Here is a 6,140-nt window from a genome sequence, read left to right as displayed (position 1 = left end):
AAACAAAAACTAAGCTGCCTTCAGTGGGGATCCCCCTCATTGCCATTGGCTGGAACATAGGGTTCCCCTGCTAGTTCTGGCTGTTAGACAGAAGTTTGTTGGAGTGGACTCTCCACATAGCCAAGTGGGAGCACCATCCTTGATCCTCACTGAAGATACACTATGTATGCATAGATAAATACAGGCAAAGATGATTGTTGCTTCAGTCTTTGTAAATAACAAAAAAAAGCATAAACCATCTAAATGTCTGTTTGAAGGGGCCTACTTAAAAAAATATGGTATATTCGTATAATAGGATGCTCTAAAGCCATGTATATGGCTGATGTAGAGTAAATTACATACTATATTAAGAGAATCAAGCAAGACACAGAGCAGTGGCTACAATATGCTCCCATTGTAATGCCTGTTGTCTCTGTGAATGAGGACCGAAGATTTTGGAAGGAAGGAAGAAACATTTTTTGCTTGTTCTAAAAAAAAATTTAAAAAAAAAAATTTTTTTTAAGATTTTATTTATTTATTTGACAGACATAGATCACAGGTAGGCAGAGAGGCAGGCAGAGAGAGAGGGAAAGCAGGCTCCCCACTGAGCAGAGAGCCCGATGTGGGGCTCCATCCCAGGACCCTGAGATCATGACCTGAGCCAAAGGCAGAGGCTTAACCCACTGAGCCACCCAGGCGCCCCTAAAAAAAAATTTTTTTTTACCAGATGTATGATGCCAGTTATCTGTTGCTATACAACAAATCATCTCAAAACTTAGTGACTAAACAACTATCTAATTCGTTTAAGATTCTTAGGACAGTAGTTAGGGCTGGGCTCAGCCAGGCAGTTCTCCTGGTCTTCTCTTGGTCATGTGGTTGAGGTATTTTGGTGACTGGACAAGAGCTGTATGATTTAAGATAAACTCACTGCTGGCTGTCACCAGAGACATCTGTCTCCACTAGGTTAGCCTCAGCCTCTTTTTTTTTTTTTTTAAGATTTTATTTATTTATTTTATGGACAGAGATCACAAGTAGGCAGAGAGGCAGGCAGAGAGAGAGGGGGAAGCAGGCTCCCCACTGAGCAGAGAGACCGGTGCAGGGTTCCATTCCAGGACCCTGAGATCATGACCTGAGCTTAAGGCAGAGGCTCAACACACAGAGCCACCCAGGCGCCGCAGCCTCAGTACAATGCCTTTGTTCAGAGAGGAGCTGAAGCTACAAGGCTTCTTGAAACTCAGAGTCCCAGAGATACTCACACAATACTTCTGCTGCATTTTGTTAGTCAAAGGAAGTCACAAGACTAGCCCGGATCCATGGACTGAGGAAATAGACTCCACCTCTTACTTCAAGGAGCTTCATAGACTTTGTGGCCATTTCTAACCTACCACATTCACACATTACTTTTTCAAATAGAAGGTTACTTAAATAAAATAATGCCAATTGTAATAAATTCATAGGATTTTAAGAGTTGGGTGTGGGTGTCTGGCTGGCTCAGTCAGAAAAGCATGTGACTCTTGATCTTGGGGTTGTAGGTTTGAGAACCTCATTAGGGGCCTATATTTCTTAAAAATTTTTCTTAAAAAACCTTTTAAAGAATTGGGTGAAACCTTGGAGATTATCTTATATAAAGCCCTCTAATTTTATAGGAAGGACACTGAGGTCAGAAAGGTAAAGTGTTTTGGTTAAGGTAACTCAGTAGTAGCATCAGGAAAGAACCAGATCTTCTGACTTCCAGTCTCCTGCTCTTAATTCTACAGTAAGATTTCCTTTAGCCAGCAAAGCTTATTAGTGACCTTTGTTCAAGACAATATTACAACTTTGTAGCCCTATTGCTCTTGTAGTTAAGAATGTTAAAAGTTGGGACACCTGGGTGGTCCAGTCAGTTGAGCATCTGTCTTCAGCTCAGGTCTTGATCTCAGGGTCCTGGGATCGAGTCCCACATTGGGCTCCTCACTCAGCAGGGAGCCTGATTCTCCCTCTGCCTGCTGCTCCATTTGTGCTCTCTCTCCCTCTCTCTCTATAGCAAATGAATAAATCTTAAAAAAAAAAAAAAAAAGGGCGCTTGGGTGGCTCAGTGGGTTGAAGCCTCTGCCTTAAGCTCAGGTCATGATCTCAGGGTCCTGGAATGGAACCCTGCACCGGTCTCTCTGCTCAGTGGGGAGCCTGCTTCCTTCTTTCTCTCTGCCTGCCTCTCTGCCTATTTGTGATCTCCATCTGTCAAATAAATAAATAAAATCTTTAAAAAAAAAAAGAATGTTAAAAGTTAATCTCAACCAAACGAAGGAAAAGACTAAATAAAGAATCTAAGCAATTCTGAGAAATGTAATATGAGAATTTGAATTATCTAGGTTGGTTGTCTAGTCTCAGTGCTTCTTATTTATTTATTTGTTCGTTCGTTTGTTCATTCATTCATTCAATCATTCATTCAAGAAACCTAGCCTTATTGGGCACCTTTGTGGCTCAGTTAAGTGTCTGCCTTTGAGTCAGGTCATGATTCCAAGGTCCTGGGATTAAGCCCTATGTCAGGCTCCCTGCACAGCAGAGAGCCTGCTTCTTCCTCTCCCTCTGCGTGCTGTTTTGCCTACTTAGGCTCTTTCTCTGACAAATAAATAAATAAAATCTTTGAAAAGGAAAAAAAAAAAAAGAAACCTAGCCTTAGTGTATCTGTGAAATAACTAATTTACCAAGTCATAAGTGACTTGGTTAACATTGCTTTATAAAATGTTCAAATGGGGGCGCCTGGGTGGCTCGGTGGGTTAAGCTGCTGCCTTCGGCTCAGGTCATGATCCCAGGTCCTGGGTTCGAGCCCCACATCGGGCTTTCTGCTCGGCAGGAAGCCTGCTTCCTCCTCTCTCTCTCTGCCTGCCTCTCTGCCTACTTGTGATTTCTCTCTGTCAAATAAATAAATTAAAATAAATAAATAAATAAATAAAATGTTCAAATGGCTCTAGATGATGGCTCTAGATGATGTTTCCTTTTGGGCTATTTTAAAAACCAGATGTACTGTTATGTAGATTCAAATTATCTTGTTGATCCCACTGGGAATTGAGGCATGCTTTAACAACTCTCCTTAGTCTTTAATTAATATAATCTTGATTATTAATCGGTTGGTTAATTAATTTTAAATTAATCCAGCAAATGTTTATTGTGATCCCACGAGTTCAAAGTTTTGTGCTGAAAATTATGAAGAATATAGAAAAGAATAGGCATTCACTCTCTTTCTTTTAAGATTTTATCTTTTTTAGAGAAAGAGAGAGAGTGTGAGTGGGAGTAGGGGTAGGGACAGAGGGAAAGAGAGAATCTCAAGCAGAGTCCCCAGCTGAGCCAAAATCAAGTCAGTCCCTCTCCTCTTAAGAAGCTTAACATCTATGGGCACCTGTGTGGCTCAGTCGATTAAGCAACTGACTCTTGATTTTGGTGCAGGTCACGATCTTGGGGTCATGAGATCAAGTCCCAAGTTCGGCTCTGTGCTTCTGAGCATGGGGCCTGGTTATGATTCTCTCTCTCCCTCTGCTCTGCCCCCACTCTCTTAAAGAACAATAACAATCATGCCAACTGGGCAGTGTAGGTAAAGCTTTATCATTATTTATAGTGGAAAGGAAGAAGAAATAAGAGGCTTTTTTTTTTAAGATTTTATTTATTTATTTGAGAGAGAGATCGAAAGAGCGAGTGGGAGAAGCAGACTCCCTGCTGAGCAGGGAGTCCAATGTGGGATTCAATCCCAGCACCCTGGGATCATGACGAGAGCAGAAGGCAGACGCTTAACCGACTGGGCCACCCAGGTGCCCCTGAAAGACTCTTCTGTATTTAGAGGAATTAACAGGATTTCCTCACAGAAAGTTCAAGTTGGGGAATTTATTATTATTTATTTTTATATTTTTTAAAGATTTTTTTTATTTATTTGACCGAGAGAGCACAAGTAGGCAGAGGCAGGCAGGAGAAGCAGGCTCCCGCTGAGCAGAGGAACAAGATTTTCAGTCCCATTTTATGAGTGCCTGTTATTTTTCAAAGTCTGGTCACCTTATGATAAGCAGGTGCTAATCATAAGCAGGAGCACAGGATATATATCACTGGATAAATATGAACATTGTATTTTTCTTGAGGGACAATACCTATTCTTGGGACATTTATTGAGTTACATTTTACTAGTCCTAAAATATTTAGAGTTATGTACTTAAAAGATACAGAGCATAGGTATTACATCCACAGAAAGTATTTTAGTCAGTGAATGTTCAATGTAGCAGGTAGAGATGAACTTAGCACGTCTTGTAGACTGAACTGGGAACAGACTCTTCAGCCATAAAATGCACTTAACAGTCTATTTAATAGTGGCGAGGTCCTTGAAAATGCAATATCCATGCTAATCTTGCCTTTTTCTAAATCACAGATGAAAAATAGGTCAGTTAGGTAGAGCCTTCTCTTTCTATTTAAAGTGTGACATTTAATCTATTTAAACAACTACCAAAACTTTATTAATTCATTGTAAGATAACCCTGCTGAGAAAGTAGAGAACATTATTAAGACACAAGTTTTCCAAAATTTGATCTGGATGTCTTAGATCTCAAGACCCAATACAATTTCTACTTGGGGGTTTCAATCAAATCAGTAACACCAAGGAAGGACCAGAAAAAAAAGCAACCCAGAATGCAATTAAGTCTCACTGTGAAATGGCTTAAAGGAACTGAGTATTTTTTTTAAAAAGAGGCAAAAATTAGAAAAGGAAACTCTAGATAAAGTTTCCCACCTCCTTGATGCCTTTAGAGAAAATCCATTTGCGAAAGAGAAGTATACACAGACAGAAAGCTTTCAGCAGATAACAAACTAAGGAGTCAAATATGGGCTTAATGTAACTAGATAACAAGCTTTGGCGCATTTCTTTTAAATTAGGATGTTCCGCAGAATTCTTTGGAGAGGAAAATGCGGGTATGTGATAAATTGTAATTGCATCTCACAGGGGTCTATTTTGGAGAATGACTGTTTACACTTTTCTTTTCTAGCCCCTCTCATTTATTTGAATAGGATTTAGTACTCTCTGGCCCCACCCGCCCAATCAGCCCAAAGCTATACCTAGGGTAATGCATTAGTTTCAATCTTTCCCAAGAACAATTATAAAGAATAAGAGCTCCACTATTTGAAATGTAAACACAACGATACTACAATATAGTTTGGGGTAAGGGGTTTTAGAAAAAAACTTTTTTGGTTGTTTTTTATTTTTTCTTACCATACATTCTTGGGTTGCAAATTTGGGTACCATAATTTAAGGAAGATGTTTTCCTCCTCCTAGCCCCCTTCTCCAGATCCCGAAAGTAATCCTGGAGGAGAAAGGGCACTTAGAGGTTATTTTTCCTGCTTAGCTGACTACTGTGGATTCAACAGTAGTCTTATTCCAGAAAGCTAACTCCATCAATTATAGAAAATAACTTTTTATAGAGTTTTTTCCAAACCTGTCTTCACTGCATATCCAGGAAGGATTATTTTCCTTCACACCATCAAAGCACCTAGGTTCTTCCTTTGTTTTATGAGAATCATTCAGGTGATATGTGGTAGCTACTATTATTGGGCACATGTGGTATCTCATTTAGATTTTTTAATCCATGTTCCCACGGGCAGAGTGCTGCTATTGACAGCAACTGCCATCTCCCTTCTCATTAAAACCAAACCCCAAACCCACTGTAAAACAAAACGGTGATAAAAAAAAAAAAAAAACACACCTTACATATTTTGTGTCTTACCCTCTCCTCAGCACTCTTTTTTAGTTTGGCAATCTTTTAAAAAAAATTGGTGAGCCAACGCAAAAAAATCGAGTAGGAAACAAAGGCTTTATTTTGTACTTACTCTGTTTCTCTGGTATGGACTTTCATCCTTTACTATAAATAAAAATTTATTTAAAAATCTGACTTAAAATCTTGATGTATTTACTGTAAAATTTACAAGTTGGAACCTCCTACCATCTTGATTTATATGATTTTAAAATGGAGTTCTTACCATTTCCCTCAGGGAGACTTTTTGGTTTGAATAGTTCTTACTGGCAGGTTGCCTTCTTTATATTTAGCCCAAATTTTCATTTTCAAAGACCGTTTTAGATAAGTACCGTGATAGCTCTAGCCAATGGATCTGTGTGCCACATAATAGAGTGTGACAATCCACTCAATTGTGAAAGG

Source organism: Lutra lutra, chromosome 4 (assembly GCF_902655055.1).
Source record: "Lutra lutra chromosome 4, mLutLut1.2, whole genome shotgun sequence".
Taxonomy (NCBI): Eukaryota; Metazoa; Chordata; class Mammalia; order Carnivora; family Mustelidae; genus Lutra; species Lutra lutra.
The sequence above is the reverse complement of the archived record's forward strand: the minus strand, read 5'-3'. Positions refer to the sequence as shown.